Genomic DNA, 18,517 nt, shown 5'->3' on the forward strand with positions numbered 1-18,517 from the left:
ACCGTGAGACTCACTGCAAGGCTGGTGCTGATGAGAGCTACAGCTGTCCCCAGCATACCACGCGAGACCTCTGCTAGAATGTACTGCTGTCCTTGCGCGACCGCCTTGAGAGCGCAGCTACCTCCGCTGCTCACGGTCCGAATACGTGTGCTAACCATCCACTCGGCTTCACGCACCCGAACCTTTGACTGACTCCAGTTATCCACATCACTTTCGTCCAGTGTTTCATCACGTTTTATTCCCTTACTGTATTCAACGTGTTTCAAAAATACTTCTACAAACTTTGGAGACAGTTTCCTTACACCAAAACAAGAAAAAAAAAACATGCCCGAAAATCCTTCGTTTTCGAGTTCTTAATGAACCCCAACAACTTCAGTTACCTACGCACCCGTTTGACTCATTACATGCTAGACGGCGTTGCGTTTCCAGCGAGACTGGTTTATATTCGTCATTCGTCTGCCTTCGAGTCCATTGTGTAGACGTACGAGGGGTGTTCTATAAGTAAAGCAATACATTTTTTGTTTCTCGGCCAATTTCTGTTGAAAAAAAAATGCGGAATTTATTGAAGCACGTCGTGGAATATTCCCGCTTCAGCTTATTTATTTATTTAGCGTATGTCATCTACAGAGTAAAACTGCACACATACTATTAATTAATATAGTAAACGAATTACAAATATATTATTAAATGATTGATTGCAAACAACAATATGCGAAAGATGAGGGAGACAGCCACTGCAGCTATTACAAGTCCACATCTAAGCAGGTCACCCATTGAACAGCACGTGCAGTAGCATTCATGATATCCCTCCATTCTCCTTCAAACCTCCTCGCAGGACATTCGAAGATCAGGTGAGGGATTGTTTGTTCTTCCGCACCATAGTCGCATCGTGGGTCATCAGTGAGTTTCTATTTGAGGAGAATAGCCTTACACATGCCGTGGTCAGTCCTCACACGAATAAGTCTGCACCAAGTTCTTCTGGGCATTTGCATTCCTTCCACCGGTATCGAAGGATCAAAATTAGTGATGAGAGGATGGTGATTATTCAGCGACAAGTATTGCCTCCATTCCCTTACTATGTCGTACCTTTCTGGGAATTTGAGGACTTCGTCTTCCCAATAGGTTTCCTATATTTTAGGCGGGTAGTTGGTAGATGGTCCAATATTTTTCGGATAGGTATATCTTCAGAGACAGAGGGGTCATTAATTTTCTTCCATTCTCGGATAGCTGCTTGTTACCTTCTGAGGGAGGGAGGAGCTATATTGCAAAGGGCATGAAGCCAGGGAAGCGGAGTTGATTGCAGAGTTCCTGAGACAATCCTCATGGTGGTATTAAGCTGGACGTCTATTTTCTTCGTGTGTGTGCTCTTGTACTAGACTGGGGGTCAGTGTTCTGCCACCGGGTAAAGAAGAGATTGTGCTGCGGTGCGTAGGGTGTTAGCTTGAGCCCCCCAGGAGGTTCCAGTCAGCTTTCTTAATATGTTATTTCGATTTTTTATCTTTTGACTGGTTATTTCTAGGTGTTTTTTATAGGTTAGTGACCGGTCAAGAGTCATTCCTAGATTTTCGGATGGCTGTTGTGCGTCAATCGCTCTTTGCAAAATGTTACTTGTAACTCTCGTCTTGACCGAGCGAGGTGGCGCAGTGGCTAGCACACTGGACTCGCATTCGGGAGGACGACGGTTCAATCCCGCGTCCGGTCATCCTGATTTAGGTTTTCCGTGATTTCCCTAAATCGCTCCAGGCAAATGCCGGGATGGTTCATGTGAAAGGGCACAGCCGACTTCCTTCCCCGTCCTTCCTTAATCCGATGAGACCCATGACCTCGCTGTCTGGTCTCCTTCCCCAAACAACCAAACCAAACCAACTCTCGTCTTGCCTCATGATTGTTCAGGTGGAATACGCTTACCTCAATTTTATTTGGATTTGGGCACAGCCTCCAACTTAATTTGAATCGCGCGCCAAAACCAAGACAACCAATCAGAGACTGTGCTCGACATCTATTGAGCTGCCCAGAGAGTACCCAGAGTGCCCCAGAGAGCATCCCAGAGTGCCCCAGAGAGCTAAAACACCAAGAAGAATCGCTTCTCGGCTTTTGGCCAGATCATTGTGTAGTATTTGTGGCCCTTTGTATAATCATTGAAAGCAGTTCTCAAAAACGGCCCTTTTAAGGGCCACAAATACTACACATTGATCTTGCCAAAAGCCGAGAAGCGATTCTTCTTGGTGTTTTAGCTCTCTGGGGCACTCTGGGATGCTCTCTGGGGCACTCTGGGTACTCTCTGGGCAGCTCATTAGATGTCGAGCACAGTCTCTGATTGGTTGTCTTGTTTCTGGCGCGCGATTCAAATTACGTTGGAGCAACACGCTACCTAGTATTACTAGGAGCGTGTTGCTGGAAAACTCACTTCCGGTGCGATTGCGCAAGCTGATAAGAGTCCACATCCGCTGCGTGCGCCAGGACTGATGCTATAAATAGCACACTGTTCTGTCTAGCGCATTCACTCGGTTTGAGTGAATAGCCGCTGAGGCACTGCTTCTTACAATGATGCGTAAACGCTGTTTTTGAATCGCGCGCCAAAAACAAGATCAGAGACTGTGCTCGACATCTAATGAGCTGCCCAGAGAGTACCCAGAGTGCCCCAGAGAGCATCCCAGAGAGCTAAAACACGAAGAAGAATCGCTTCTCGGCTTTTGGCAGGATCAGTGTGTAGTATTTGTGGCCCTTAAAAGGGCCGTTTTTGAGAACTGCTTTCAATGATTATATAAAGTACAATCACCCACAATGCGACAATCTTCCAAAGAAGAAGGACCACTAGCCTTCACCCATAAGTGAACACTACAATCAGAATTTATCTTACAACGTCTACGACAAGACAAAGACAAACTCCCGTGCGGTAAAAGGTAGGAACCCTCACTAGCAATAATAATCTCAGAAACAGGTATAGTATGGTAAGCTAGGATTTCCCTAGTTTCAAAGGATTCCAAACCGGCTCTTCCTGCATTATTACAAGCAACGAAAGCTACAGTTAGCCATCCGTTACCCAAACTGGAAGAAGAAGAAACTTTCATTAAAGAAAAATTTAACTTCGCACCACAAAATAAAGTAGGTCCATGAATAAGAACAAATTGAGTAGTTTTACCTACTCCTCTTACTTCGTTCTTTTTACCCTTCGCAGAAGACGTCGAAGCACCAAGAGTGCCGTCCATATTCAAAATAGTTCAAATGGCTCTGAGCACTATGGGACTTAACATCTATGGTCATCAGTCCCCTAGAACTTAGGACTACTTAAACCTAACTAACCTAAGGACATCACACAACATCCAGTCATCACGAGGCAGAGAAAGCCGTCCACATTGACAAGTGATTTGTAAACCAGCATTCGCCGCCGAAGAAGTTGAAGGTCCGTTGACAGAGTAGCTTACCCCTCTTCGAATGTCTTGCTCTGAGTGGCTATTGCAATGTCATCTGCATAGCAGAATTTCTGCGATTTAGTTGCAAAAATTCTGCTGTGCAGATGACTGGAGATCCCGCTTCAGCTCCTATAGTTTCATGAATTTCCGTTGCATAGCGGCGCTATACGTAGCCTTCAAAATAACGTTCCAAGCCAAGAGCTGTGATCCATTTTCTCTTGGCGCTAAACGAGAGCATCACCGATAGTCATACGCGCTGGCAGAATGCCTACGGAGACCTGGCAGTGAACAAAAGCACGGAGAGTCGTTGGGTGAGGCGTCTGTCATCATCCCAACAAGGGTGCGCAAACCCGCCCGATCTCCCGCGTACCGGGCGGCTTACACAGTTGTGACTCTATGCTGGAACGTGCGGACACTCTCGTTCGGGTTGACAGACGGATCACAATCAAACATTTCGCTACTCAACTGGACGTCTCCGTTAGTAGCGCTGACACACTCGTCCACCAGGCGGGATACTCAAGGGTGTGTGCCGGCTGCGTTCTTCGTCGCCAAGATCACGTACATTCCGATTTCCATCTGCTTGGCCCAATGAAGGATGCACTCCACTGGAAGCGGTACATGGCTGATGGGGAGGTTATTTATGCAGCAAGACGTTGGCTCCGACGTCGACCAGTGCCAGGAAGAGCACATTCGGCAGGCTGTTGAAGAAGGGCGAGATATCAGAGCATCTCCAGGTTCAATATGGAGGATTCTTCACGTGGACTGATGTACCCGTATCACCTTCAACGTGTACAGACCCTTACACCTGGCCGGCCGGTGTGGCCGAGACATTCTAGGCGCTTCAGTCTGGAACCGCGCGACCGCTACGGTCGCAGGTTCGAATCCTGCCTCAGGCATGGATGTGTGTGGTGTTCTTGGGTTATAGGGGACTAATGACTTTACATGCTAAGTCCCACGTTGCTCAGAGCCATCTGAACTATTTTTGAACCTTGCGCCTGCCCATCACCCACTACAAAGAACTTTTGCGATTGTTTATTATAGAAATCCATTGTCTGTCGCTCCAGTTTTGTTTACAAACAAGGCAAAGTATAAAAGAAATGGAACAGCAAATTTCCACAACCAACATGCATGAACCAATCGCAGTCCTCATGCTACAATACAGGCTAGACGTCAGCATCTGTTTAAGATTAATGTATGGGCTGCAATTGAAGCTGACTGTCTGGTAGGACAAAACAGTCTCTCATCACATCTTACACTTTCTATCTACAGTGACTGAGACACCTGGCTTAACCTGCAGGACAGGACAGGTAGTTTAAATTGTGGAAAGGGGACAAAATAAGGGGCTGTCAGTTACATTCGAACATACAACTTTATTATTTGATCAAACACTACAAGAGCCCAAAAAAAAATTTTTTTAAACACACAGCTTTAATCTTTGGGACTTAATTACCGGCTGAAAGCCACTTTAATTTAAAAGCGGCTGCTGGCCAATAACTTAAAACGCAAGCATAATCAGAAATTTAAAAGGCAAGCTTTATCTTACAACAATTCTTTATTTAGGCCGAAAGCCCAAAGAATCTGAGATTTTCAGTGCAAACAATTTGAATTGAAAATCGGTGAAAGCCCAACACTTAAGGCTAAACAACATTAATTAAAAAAAAAACAAAGGCCTTATGTGAAGCGGTTCTTAATTAGGCAAAACTCAACCAAAACAGAAATTTAAAAGGAAAAGCCTTATCTTAAAACAGTTCTTTAGTTAGCCTGAAGGCCCAAAGAATCTAACACTTCAAGAACAGACAAGTTAAATTCAAATCGGCTGAAGCCCTAAGACTTAAAACTCTGTAACATTAATTTTTTTTAAATACCAAAGAACTTACGTGAAACAGTTCTTTAATTTAGGCTGAATGCCTCAAGGGCAAAACAACATTAATTTTTAAGAAAATCGGCTAGAAGCCATAAAGTACAAACAACAAGAACAAATAAAAAAAGGACAGTACACCCAAGGGCGCTCAGATGTTCGAGAGTCTGCCTGGAATTCAAGCACTAACGCTTGCTTAGGTGAGACAGGAGTCGGGCCAACCATTAACGATCCGACGACAACCCAACCGACCGACAGTCAGCGGACCCACCGACAGCATAACGTCCATCTCACCCGACCAGGGCACAACAGGGAGTTCAACGGAACAATGTAGAAGATATTGGCGCCCACAGCCAATCATACATGGAGCTGTCAAACTACACACCATGCTGGACAGCAACAACTACACTGCCTATTTACGTCAACGGCCAGGGCAGGTAACCGGAACGTTAACAGCCACAAGGCAGAAGATTCCGCTAGTGCACTTCAATTCAAATAACCAAATACAGTGAAATTCCACCGGAGGGTGACTAGAATTTTCCAACTCGAAAACCACGTTGTTGCTCGCGGGAATATCCCAACAGCCCACAACGAACTCCAAACGACACAATGTGAACAGTCTTGACCTGCTGGTAGATTAAATCAATACTCAACTTTGTGTCCAGGGTCAGTGAGCCACGGACCTCGTGGCAATGGGAACAGCCTCACACACTCCGACGGACATAGAGACCGCCAGCGGCCCCGGCCAAACTACATCCCGTGGAGTATTCCTCACTGCTCCACGCCAACCGACCGACTCTCCAAGCCCGGAAACGGTGAAAGGGCCAAGTATACGTCGGCTGATGAGACGACCAACCGAACGACCAACCAACGGTCGTCCCACTCTAATATCCCTCCGTCGGACAGTTCACGTGTGTCTCCAGCGGTCGGCGAGCACTGGCTGTCGACGCTTCACTGGCGCTCCATCCCCCAGTCAAGAAGACTGCACATGCACTGCTGGACTGTCCCGAACTGACTGCCAAACACACGACGACCCGGAAATACTATCGGTCGCTCCAGAGACGGAATGACAGTGCACCTATCGATACGCGCTGCTGCTGCCGCTCACGGGAAGGTAAGGCAGGAAGTTAGTGACACCAGTAAATGGAATAAGAAAACGAGCCGGCAGTACCGTAATTGAAGGTGACAAACAATAAATGGCATGAACACGAGCCGTGCGCGGCTCAGTGACTTTATTCACAACACTCTTTAAGATCTACCAAAGTGCGCGTCATTTATGTTGGCGGCCGAGTTTAGGTTCGTTCTGCGCATCTGACATCACAAAATACAGTCAGCCAATGAACAGAGAACAACGTTGCCACATCTCGACTGCAGTGCAGAGCATGGACGAGTGTCTTCAGTTTTAGAAACGTTCAGTCATAAATAAAGTAATAGAACAAAAGCAATGTCTTGATAGCAGACATTCTTTTATAGAAAGTTTGGAAAAAGCATTCTTTATACCAATTGCTTCATATTCTATTAATTAATTAAACCAAACAAGCAATAAGACTCCTAATTCAGGCGATAGCAAGGAAAGGTGTTTGTATCACTCTCACGAACCGCTTTTTCGCAATAAAGAACAGCGGTAATTGTTTATTTTCTATTGGACTTCGACGAAGCGTGAGTAATTCATAGTCATACCAACAGTGTTTGTCAGTATTTTGCGTGACGTGTTATAGTCCTCATGACGTTATGTACTCGCTAATGGCATTAAGTACTCAGATGAGGTGCGTTAGCGTAACGGTTAAGGTGTTGGACTGCTATGTGAAAGGTTATGAGTTCAAACCCTGTGTGGTGCTTAATGTTTTTAATTATTTATAAACAATATCAAAGTGCCTTACTTCACGAATTATATTCGTTTGAATGCAATTTTTTGAAATTTCTAGTGCTTTGTGTCTTCATTAACCCTTTCGCTGCTGCAGACACGTGCTCGCCGCATTCCGCGCTGTGCGCGATTTTGTCATCACTGCACTGCCCGCCTGAGCAGACACATGGCGTTCCCACTGCTTTGACTCACTTATCATTCGATTTCACAAAAACTATTTGGCCCAAAAATTTGATTTTTACACGTCTTCTTGACTGGTACCTTCCCCCCATAAATGACTTAATTTTGTTTCGATGTTCAACGCAGTTATTATGCAGCATTAAATGTAGTAAACCATTGCACGAAATTTTGAAGAGTTCGCAGAGGTAGAAGTCCATAGTGTATACTTTCCGTATGGTCGATTTTAGTTGCCACAATGTTGAGAATACTGTATAACAATATCTCATTTAATTTAAGCACGACATAGGTGTTATATCTAATATTGAGAAATATTCTGTCTTTCGCGACTGTAATAAAAGTATTATTTACACCGGACACGTTTGGCCTTATTTTAAAGCACTTCAATCAAGGAAAGGTATGGCGCATACACAATGGTACTCATGTTCTCTTTCTTGTTTTTGTTCCACAGTCGCAGTTTTACCAATGGTACTGAAATATATTCCTCTTCTGCAGCTGTAATAAGGGACTTATTTAGACCAGACGCGTTTCTCTCTTTTGAAGCATCTTCAGTGGACAGTATTTTGTCTTCTCCATTGCCAAGTCACCTTTCGTAGTTTTGTGCTGCGGTAACACAATATTCAACGTTTGTGTTGGCAGATCAGTGTTTTAGCAAATAAATGATGTTTGTGTGTGCCACACACAAAAATTATATTTGACATAGCTCAGAGCACTTCACTGATAGACGGTATATTCAAGTCCTAATGTTTTTGTAAGTCCACAGTTTTGTTTAATGTATTTTGTCTACTTCCTTTTGATTGATTGAAGTGCTTTAAAATAAAGCCAAACGTGCTCAGTGTAAATAAAACTTTTGTTACAGTCGCGAAAGACGGAATATTTCTCAGTATTACATACGACACCTATGTGGTACTTAAATGAGGTATTGTTATACAGTAAATTTTATATAAAATTTGGGTATCTTGTCCACATTTCATTCTCAACATTGTGGCAACTAAAATCGACCATACGGAAAGTATACTCTATGGACTTACCTCTGCAAACTCTTCAAAATTTCGTGCAATGGTTTACTATATTTAATGATGCATAATAACTGCGTTGAGCATCGAAACAAAATTAAGTCATTTATGGGGGGAAGGTATCAGTCAAGAAGATGTGTAAAAATCTAATTTTTGGGCCAAATAGTTTTTGTGGAATCGATTGATAAGTGTGTCAAAGCAGTCGGAACAAGATGTGTCTGCACAGGCGAGCAGTGCAGTGACAAAATCGCGCACAGCGCGGAATGCAGGGAGCACGTCTTTGTAGCAGCGAAAGGGTTAATGCGGCCTTGGTGGCTTTCCTTAATGAACTGCGCGCTCCCCCCTAAACGTAAGCTTGCGAACTATGCTATACTATGGCGCTGCTTCTATTGGCGCTTGCGTCGTGTGCAACTGGCAACGCAGCAATCTCCTGCGTCTGGGCGGGCATGCGCGAGCCGCCAAGATAAAAGAATTGAACTGTAGAAGATGTGGCCCTGCAAATAAGAACGAAAACATGAGGTTACACACGATTGAGTTCCACTACATGTCAGGAAGAAGGAGGACGATCCATTCTGTGGTCTGCAAGTTGCCCCGATCTGCAAGTTGCCCCGACCTCAGTCCTTTCGATTAGCCCCTCTAGGAGCATCTTAAACAACTGGTCTATGAAGCAGATCACTCGGACGAAAAAACTTCTCATCGACGTGTCGAGGAAGCTTGCAAAACCATTCGAAATGCCTGAAAGAGTGCGAGAGTCCATTATACAATGGTGCATGAGTGTTTAGAACATGAGGAGGACATTTGAACCATTTTTGTGTGTTAATGACTTCCAATCAGCTAAATTGTAAACTTGCATTAATAACTCGAAACCGAAGTACACTTGTGTCCAAAATTAAAACAACAAACAGAAATTTTGCAAGGTTGTATTTATTTTGCCACAAAACATTATAAACAGATGATAGTAAAGTAGAAACAATGTAAAGAATACAGAACCTAAACAACTGCAACACGCATAACGTTAGACAAAAGTGTTCTTAGTTTTTTTTTCTAACTTAAAGGATTTGCACACACATTCTGACACCTGTTTAACGTACTCAGTATGGGGTGTGACCACCTCTGGCAGCAATACAGGTCTCATGTTGAGGCGATAGCGCCCATTCTTCCTGCAGAGCTGCTCGCAAGTCTTGGAGAGTGGTTGGTGGATGCTGACGTGATGCATCCCGTCTCCCTGGCATTGCCTGTTGCAGACAAGCCGTGTGGTATTCAGACAGGAAGAGCGAGCAACCCATGCCATACGTGCTGTATCTTCCGTTTCCTAGAAAACTTCAAGCACACGTGCTCTATGAAGTCGAGCATTATCGTCCATCAGCACGAAGTTCGGACCCACAGCAGCTCGCAACAACTGGACACGAGGTCCGAAGATCTCGTCACGATACCTGACAGCAGTTAAACCTTGCCGATGTACCTATACAGTTTCATGCAGAGGTGTTAGAGTGGATAACATAATCCCTGCTCACACCGTTAGGGAACGTCCTCGATATCGGTCTCTTGCCACTATGTTTGGGTCCCGAAATCGTATTCTACGCTCCCTCCAAGTGCGAATCCGTCGAGAATCACTCTCCAGACCAAATCGGAACTAATCTGTGAAAAGAACACTGGCCCACTGTCCGAACATCCAGGTGGTATGTTGACGACTTCATTCTACAGTTACCCTTCGGTGGAGAATCGTCAGAGATACACATACAGCAGGCCCCGACAATACAAGCCACTCTGCCGAAGCCTTCTGTACTCCATTTGCCTCGATACAACACGTCCAGTGGATGTTGCGAGGTCAGATGACATTTGTCATGTAGCACTAAGGCGGTACCTTCGTCCCCTTACAGCCTCTGTTTGATGTCACACGTGGTCAGCGTTGCCCTGGCCTTCGGGATACAGCTTCGGTCTCTAAAACTGTCACCACATTCGAGAAATAACAGAACGATTCGCATTAAAGCATCGGGTCACATCAGTTTGCGCCTGTTCTGCTTACATTCTTCCCATCGCCCTCCACCGCAGAGAGTCTGGCAGGCGTCTTCTCTGTGCCATAATGCACCGTCTGTGACTGTGTACACAGCGATTGTGGATATGGGACTACCCGGCAAACACTACTGCGTTTGATAGATGCTCTGACGTCATCGTTGGTGTGGTTGTCCGTTGACCAGAATACCATCTTCCGTGCAGAACACTGTCGTACAGATATATGTTGACAGTCTGTGTGATTATATCGTGAATTAGACTCAGGATGGAGAAACAGCAGTTTGTTGCTTTAATTTTGGACACCAGTGTATTTTCGCACATATGTTTTTTATGAACTTATTATCTTATTTTGGTGTAAAGAAAACTGTCTCCAAAATTTGGAAATGTATTTTTGAAACACCCCCCCCCCCCACCTCATTCCTTCAAGCACGTCAAGTTTAATACATTATTGTTTTTCGCTTGGTTGTATTAGTTCTTGGAACTTGTGTACTTGTGCATGTCTTGTAATTTCCTCTTATTCCGCTTATTTTATCCTGTTGCGCGAAATGAAAGTGAAGCTAGCGAGTGGCATTCCATTTCCCTGCAGTGCTTCCTGGAAGCGATCGACGTACCAGCAGGTATCAGGCACGTTCATCTCTGCCCACTCGCTGTGTATTTTTTAATTTCTTTTGTGGCATTTCCTCGCCGTGGATACTCATGCATTCTACCTTCCATAAATTAAAGTTTAATCCTAAAAAAACCAAAACTATAACTCAAAAATTGTACGCCGAGCGGGTTAAAACGTAGCCAAAGCGTCGAACACGCAAACATATGTGACATGAAAATATAGTGAGAGAAATAAAATTTGTATTGGAATTTGAACTCTTTTGAAATTTTCAGGGTAGCGGAAGACATACGAGATCAAGATGAGTGAAAGCACACGGGATAACAGACGAATGTTGCCAATAGAAACCGAAGTTTTCACTCAAACGTGCGATTTAAAGCCGATTGGAAAGAGAAGGCAGCCTGCACGCGGACGCTTCACAGCTTCAGCATCGCTGTGACGATACGATTTAGAGAGAGAAAAAAGAAAAGACAGCATATGCCAACCTGAAACTTCCTGGCAGGTTAAAACTGTGTATCCGACCGGGACCTGAACATGAGAACTTGGTCTTTAGCAAGCAAGTGGTTTACCGCGATATGCAAAGGTCCAACACAGAGTTTTAATCTGCCAGGGCATTTCAAATCAGAGTGAAAATTAATCCTGGATATGGTAAGTTGATGCGAAGATTAAGTGTATGTTTTAACTGGACAGTACGAACAGAAGCAGTGCCTTTTTTTACATCAGAAGTGAAGCATGTCACAAAAGTGACAAATGTAATGCAACATTAAATGAAATATGCAGTATTTTTGGAAGTTCAGTACAACTGAAAAAGACGGTCCACTGAGTAATGTGAATAAAGCATAGAGTCCACTTTGTAGTCTCAAGAACCTAAATTTAGCGCCTACTATTTGTGAAGTAGATAATTAGAAGCTACATCTAGGTAGATGTATCCTGTTCAGTCGGAAAATGCCAGTGTATTCTACAGAGTTAGATACAACCCTAGGACAAGATACATCTTGAAACTTCCTGGCAGATTAAAACTGTGTACCGGACCGAGACTCGAACTCGGGACCTTTGCCTTTCGTAGGCAAGTGGTAGAGCACTTGCCCGCGAAAGACAAAGGCCCCGAGTTCGAGTCTCGGTCCAGCACACAGTTTTAATCTGCCAGGAAGTTTCATATCAGCGCACACTCCGCTGCAGAGTGAAAATTTCATTTAAGATACGTCTTGTTTTTCACTGTGAGTCAGCGTTCGACTGTTAGTGACAAATCGCAGCTATTCTATGTCTGCCTCCCTCCCTTACCCTCTCGACCCATTGTAGTCGTATAGAACGTTAGTTGTATGTAGAGGATCACGACGCGCAGACCGGTCTAGTTTAGGAGCCAATTACAGACACGTCTTCCAGCGTAAGTGAATATGCCGACAAGATAACAGTTTACGAAGTACTGTTCGTCAATTTGATATCTGAGCAAATGACAGTGTTACACAAAACTAGAATACCGACGTTAGTGTCAGAACAGAGAAGTCCATGAGATTCTATTGCGCACGGATACTCCCACTCAACTGGCAAACGCAGTGTAGTGTTGCACAGCTTGATCACTAACATGAACAGTCAAATAAAAAATAAAACTAATCTGAAGGAAACAGTAAATAAATCGATTGAACTTAAAGATTTTGGAAAATGGATTTATAGGTGTTGCTCTCCCAGAAACATACTCCTGTTATTATGAAGGTTCCATTAGCTACTCCGGTAAGAGTCAAGCATGTATCAAATGCTGCTAAAGTCTGCGGTAGAAAAAAATGAAGAACCAAGAGACTTGTCTTTACCGCAACTTGCGAGACTTGTGTTATTGAAGCAATTGGAATTGCATAACCTTCGAATATAAAACGAAAATAAAAAGCTAGAAAAAAGTGAAGCGAACAGATCTACTCAAACAGATTATTAGTAAGAAACATAAATATTGTATCGTGTTACCATATCCTTTCCATTTGTCTCTTTATTGCCTAAAAGAAATAAATAAAATTGCAATTTGTACATTTTTCTTGTTCTCTCGTTATATTTGCTTGTCACATCTGAATAGTTTCACATTTAAGCCAAGGAAAAAACACCTAAATAATTCAGAGCATTTCTCTTCGCCGCGAACTTTGCATCCGCTGCTTTCCAGCTGACTGTGGTAAGCTCGTCTTCATCAGGACTCTCTTTCATCGTCGGCTCTTCTCGTACTGGGACGATATGGGACGCCTGATACATCTTGATACGACTCTCACAGGTGACACGTATAGTACGTAAGCATCCTGTTTGATCACCTGCATCCATTCATGTCCATTGTGCATACCGACGGACTTGGGCAATTCCAGCAGGACAATGCGACAACCCACGCGTCCAGAATTGCTAAAGAGTGGCTCCAGGAGCACTCTTCTGAGTTTAAACACTTCCGATGTGTCCAAACTCGCCAGACATGAACATTACTGGGCATGTCTGGGATGCCTTGCAACTTGGTGTTCAGAAGAGATCGCCACCCACTCGGACTCTTACGGATTTATGCACAGCCCTGCAGGTTTCGTGTTGTCAGTTTCCTCCAGCACTACTTTAGACATTAGACGAGTCCATGCCAAATCGTGTTGCTTCACTTCTGTGTGCTTGCGGGGGCCCTACAGGATATCAGCCGGGTGTACCAGTTTCTCTGGCTATTCAGTGTAATTTTGCAGGTTTCCGCGGCTACAGTCAGTTGACATAAAAAGGTTTCTGAGTATCTTACCGCGTCGTAACGTAAAAAGGTACAATAGAGAACCCAACGTTATGGTAACGGATACAATGACCTTCTTCTGGATCTACTGATGTACTTTTTTGTCTGTCGCAATGTTATTAAAATAGCAATGATGCTTTTCCCCATTTTCTATAATAACGCAGTATATTAATGCAATGCCAATTTTACGAATAAAAATTATTTGTTCTTGAAAAAGTTTATTTAAAAACGAAAAATTTAGCATTTCTGCTGTGGCTAATCAATATTTCGGGTTTCTGCCTCATTGTTAGTAAAAAATTAAAACTTCTGTTATTACCAAGAACAATACCGAAAATACCAGTTATCCAGAAGTAAAATACGGGCATCAGTTTTAACCGGTCGGTTTTTCCCATTCCTACTGAGACACCGGCGCTCAGTACCCTTTCACTTACAGGCTTGCATACCGAAATCAACACGTCCCTGTTAACGAAATAAAACCGTCAGATGAAAATATACTTCGACGTGTACCCCACGGATGTAATTTAGTGCGCCTAAATAGGCGAAGAAATCGACAATCGTTCGCACTGGCGACGAATCAATGGAAACGGCAACAACCGTAAAATAACTAGCAGTAGCTATCCTGAGGGACCTGTACAGGGTGAGTTAGAAGGAAAACCGGCCGGGGTGGACAAGCGGTTCTAGACGCTACAGCCTGGAACCGCGCGACCGCTACGGTCGCAGGTTCGAATCCTGCCTCGGGCATGGATGTGTGTGCTGTCCTTAGGTTAGTTAGGTTTAAGTAGTTCTAGGGGACTGATGACCTTAGAAGTAGAGTCCCATAGTGCTCAGAGCCATTCAGAAGGAAAAATACAAGCTTTGAGGGATGATAGTATTAGTCACTCTGAACAAAAAGATTTATATAAGCGTATGTCCTGTCCTTAACAATTTCTGAGGAAAATAATGGAACCAATGGGGAATAGGACAAATGCAGGTCATAGTATACTGACGTGACAAAAGTCATGGAATGGCGATAGGCACATATATAGATGGCGGTAATATCGTGTACACAGGTTTGTAAATGGGCAGTGCCTTTGTGGAGCTGTCAATTGCACTCAAGTGATTCATTCAAAAAGGTTTCCAATGTGATCATGGCCGCATGACCGGGATTAATAGATTTGAGCACGGAACGGTAGTTGCAGCTAGAAGCATGGGACATTCCATTTCGGAAATCCTTATATGATTCAGTATTCCGACATCCACATTGTGATGAGTATGCCGAGAATAACGAACTTCAGCGTTACCTCTCACCGCGGACATCGCAGTGGCTAACGGCCTGCGTTTAACGGCCCAGATCAACTGCGTTTGCGTAGAGTTGTCAGTGCTAACAGACAAGCAACGCTATGCATAGTACCTGCAGAAATCAGTGTGGTACGTACGACAGAGGTATCCGTTAGGAAAGCGCAGAGAAATTTGGAGTTTATGGACTATGGCAGCAGATGACCGATGTGAATGCCTTTGCTAACAGCATGTGGCGTGGCAAGTGGTAAGTGGTAGCAAAGCGTGGTTGTGAAAGCGTGCTGGGCCCGTAACTCAGAGTTCCGTAAGTCGAAACGATCCTCTGCTATCAGTCCCCAACTCGCCATGTAACAACACGCAAACACGACCCGTCCCCATCAACAACCTCGAGCAAAGATCTTAGTGGCCTCAAACCAGAGGGTCGTCACACGACAGATCGAGCTAGTGGCGCCAAGAATTCGCAAGGTGACGCCAGCAACCCTGTCACGGCTCAATGACCATATTGGTCGCCTCCTAGGCGACTGTAAAACCGTGTCCTGGCTTGATGAGCCCCAATTTCATTTGGTAACAGCTGATGGTAGGGTTCGAATGTGGCACAGACCCCACGAAGCCATGGACGCAGGTTGTCAATAATCCACTGTGCAAGCTGTTGGTGGCTGCATAATGGTGTGGGCTGGTCAAAGTGAACCAATCATTCACTCTAAATGGTTCTATATATATATATATATATATATATATATATATATATATATATATACTTATATGGGTATGGTGTCTATTCTTTCGGACATGTCCGAAGTAACAGACACCATTGATGACCTGCAGCCGTCTAGAACGAAATTAGAATTATATATTAATACCTTCATCTGCTGACTGGTGTTGATATATACCAACGGGGACAGTTGAAAATTTGTGCCCCGACCGGGAATCGAACCCGGGATCTCCTGCTTACATGGCAGACGCCCTATCCGTCTGAGCCACCGAGAGCACAGAGGATAGTGCGACTGTAGGGACTATTTCGCGCACGGCTCGCCCAAGACCAACATTCTAACCTTATATATCCACACACTACATTCGCGATGTCCCTACCCAACACACCCATTACCCGTGGAAGACATTCTTACCAAGTCCCATAAGAGTTCGGGTAACATGTGTGCATCCACACAGAAGAAGGTCGTGGCCGGTATTGCCAGAACTATATACATGTGTGGCTATGGTGTCTCTTCTTTCGGACATGTCCGAAAGAACAGACACCACTGATGAGATGCAGCCGTCTAGAACGAAATTAGAATGATTTATATTAATACCTTCAGCTGCTGACGGGCGTTGGTGTATATCAACTAATGTAGTGTGTGGACATATGAGACTCTCTCTCGCAGGAGGCGTGCGCGAGATAGTCCCTACAGTCACACTAGCCTTTGTGCCTTCGGTGGCTCAGACGGATAGAGCGTCTGGCACGTAAGCAGGGGATCCCGGGTTCGAGTCACGGACGCGGCAAACATTTTCACCTGTTGATATATATCAACGCCCGTCAGCAGCTGGAGGTATTAATATATAATTCTAATTTCGTTTTAAATGGTTATGTTCAGCTAAATGGAGACCACTGAAGCCGGCCGCTGTGGCCGAGTGGTTCAATCGGGAACCGCACTGCTGCTACGGTCGCAGGTTCAAATCCTGCCTCTGGCATGGACGTGTATGATGTCCTTAGGTTAGTTAGGTTTAAGTATTTCTAAGTTCTAGGGGACTGATGACCTCAGATGTTAAGTCCCCTAGTGCTCAGAGCCACTGATCCACTTTTTTTAGACCACTGAAGACCATATTCAGCCACTCATGGATCGGTTTTTTTTCCGATAATGCGCCATGTCACAGGACCACAATTGATCGCGACTGGTTTGAAGAACATTCTGGACAATACGAGCGAATGATTTGGCCACCCAGATCGCCCGACATGAATACCATTGAACATTTATGGGACATAATCGAGAGGTCTGTTCGTGCACAAAATCTTACGCTGTCAACACTTTGGCATAGCTCAGTATTTCTGAAGTGGTCTTACAAAAACGTCTTGAGTCCATGTCATGTCGACTTCCTACACTACGTCTAGCAAGCAGAGGTCCTATACGATATTAGAAGGTATCCCATGACTTTTGTCACTTCAATGAAACATTGTGATGAATTTTTTTGTTTAATTGTGTACATTTCCTCACAGAAGTCCACCGTCAACTGCAATGCATTTGGCAGTTCTTGTAGACAGCTGCTGTGTTATTGATCTGAGCTCATTCGTTCGGTCCTTTCCTTGAGCAAACATATGGAAAGTACGAACGAGAAGTTCCTCCTCTGCATCCATTCTGCGCTTGTAGACCACACTCTTAAGCCAGCCCCACAAACAGGATCTAATGGAGTAAGATCGGGCGACCTCTGTGGCCAACAGAGGGCTGCACGGCAACTGATCCAAAGCCCAGCACACGTTTCATTGAGGTACTGTGTCCCTGGCCGTACTGGGCGTGCAGGAGTTAGGTCGTGGTGAAAGTACACACGACGTCGTGTTGCCAAAGAAATATGCTCCAAGTATTCTGGTAACACATTTTGAAGGAAATCAGGATACCGTATGCCATTAAGACAATCTAAAACGACTGGACCGATGAATAGGTCATCAATAACACCGCGCCGCATGTAAAGTGTGGGTTGAAATGGTCAGAAAAGATAACACTAGGTAGCTTAATGTTGCTTTGGTGGTATTCGCATGTGTAAAGGACATGTGACTGACGGCCGTGATTTTTCAAACACTGTACATCGGACACGGTTAAGAAAAGGGTGTATATTCATGTGAAGTTTTTTGTTCAGAATCACCAATGCTATGCCCGCCCCCGGTAGCTGAGTGGTCAGCGCGACAGAATGTCAATCCTAAGGGCTCGGGCTCGATTCCCGTCCGCTCAGGGACTGGGTGTTGTGTTTCCATAATCATCATCATTTCATCCCCATTGGCGCGAAAGTCACCGAAGTGGCGTCGAATCGAAAGACTTGCACGCGGCGAACGGTCTACCCGACGGGAGGCCCTAGTCACACGAAATTTACGTTTATTTACCAATGCTACCACCCCTCAAAGCATATATCTTTCAACAACATGGTTGTGGAGAGAAGCAGCGATTAGTATGATTAATCAATAATTCAAGAACGGTCTTAATCGCATTTATTATTGTTATAATACCGCCAACCTTTTTCAACCCGACGTAGGGGTCATCTTCTGGGCGTTTACACCATTGGTCGACTGCTGGTGGTGTCACCCCTGTCTACATAACGGCAGGAAACTATGACATAGTCGGGTTGAAACCGGTTTGCGATATTATAACAATAATAAATGCGATTAAGATTGTTCTTGAATTATTGATATATCTTTCCTCCTGATTCGCTCTGTATTTAAATCATATCATGAAACAAATTGCAGAAAAAGCAGATTCCAGGCCGTAAGTCATTGTAAGAATCTTAAAAAAATATAGTTCATTTACGAAAGACATGGCTTAGGCCTACAATACGCGTATTCGGCCGATTCTTTAGCATTGCTCTTCACTTTG

The 18,517-nt window shown here is 44.4% G+C and overlaps 1 protein-coding gene and 1 non-coding gene across 2 annotated transcripts in view; one reads left to right on the top strand and one right to left on the bottom strand.

The window, feature by feature from the left end:
- LOC126416333 (uncharacterized) overlaps positions 1–18,517 on the top strand; it is a 391,314-nt gene that overhangs the window by 46,436 nt on the left and 326,361 nt on the right. The window lies entirely within an intron of this gene.
- On the bottom strand, positions 15,859–15,933 carry Trnat-ugu (transfer RNA threonine (anticodon UGU)). Its single transcript has one exon. It is a non-coding gene; the product is annotated as a tRNA-Thr (tRNA).

Source organism: Schistocerca serialis, chromosome 8, assembly GCF_023864345.2.
Source record: "Schistocerca serialis cubense isolate TAMUIC-IGC-003099 chromosome 8, iqSchSeri2.2, whole genome shotgun sequence".
NCBI lineage: Eukaryota > Metazoa > Arthropoda > Insecta > Orthoptera > Acrididae > Schistocerca > Schistocerca serialis.